Source organism: Crotalus tigris, unplaced genomic scaffold (assembly GCF_016545835.1).
Source record: "Crotalus tigris isolate CLP2741 ecotype Arizona unplaced genomic scaffold, ASM1654583v1 scf7180000020343.233928, whole genome shotgun sequence".
Taxonomy (NCBI): Eukaryota; Metazoa; Chordata; class Lepidosauria; order Squamata; family Viperidae; genus Crotalus; species Crotalus tigris.
Genome location: NW_024097976.1, coordinates 1 through 761, shown reverse-complemented (window position 1 = coordinate 761; position 761 = coordinate 1). Strand labels below are relative to the sequence as shown.

The window sequence follows — 761 nt, the reverse complement described above, 5'->3', positions numbered from 1 at the left end:
TATTTATGTAGAATGAACTCATCTAGATATTTCTTGTCTGGTCTACCTGGCAAGGCTAGCAGGATTGACTGATGCAAACTCCTCCTACATACATTTTCCATGTATCAGACGCAAAGGAGGTTTTATAACCTAAAAAAAAAGAAAGAAACTGTATTGGTAATTGCACTGATTATTTAGCAACTCTTGGTCTCCCTCTTCTCCCTTCAGATGACTACGTCCACATCTCTAGCAAGCCCTGTGATCTCCACTGCACCACCACCGATGGGCAGAGGCAGCTGATGGTCCTGGCCCGAGATGGCACCTCCTGCAAATCCTCTTCTGTCCGAGGGGTGTGCGTGTCTGGAAAATGTGAGGTTGTTAAGCATTCTAGCTACCCTCTTGTCTGTAGAATTCTCCCAGCTGCTCTGGCTGCCTCTCAAGGCACTTTCTTTCTGCTGCTTCTAGCCCATTGGATGTGATGGGGTTCTGTTCTCCCCCCACGTTCTGGATAAATGCGGGGTCTGCCAAGGGAACGGCAGCAGCTGCACTCATGTAACAGGGAGCTACCGGAAGGGCAATGCTCCGCTTGGTAAGGCGGGGGGGGGGGACCTTGGGGACGGCTTTAGCCCTGAGCAAGTTCAGCCTTGGGTAGGGAGGGAGGCCAAGCAGAGGGAGGATCCCATCCCCTCCTCCTGGTGATTGTAACCACTGTGGTGATTTGCTTCTTACTCATAAGTGCACTGTTCTGCAGGATACTCTTTGGTGACTCACATTCCTGCTGG

At 50.9% G+C, this 761-nt stretch overlaps 1 long non-coding RNA gene across 1 annotated transcript; it reads left to right on the top strand.

Annotated features, from left to right (window-relative positions):
- The first annotated feature begins 321 nt into the window (after positions 1–321).
- Positions 322–757, top strand: LOC120318642. The gene is made up of 3 exons (XR_005559554.1): positions 322–353; positions 445–568; positions 731–757. It is a non-coding gene; the product is annotated as an uncharacterized LOC120318642 (long non-coding RNA).
- Positions 758–761: the final 4 nt, after the last annotated feature.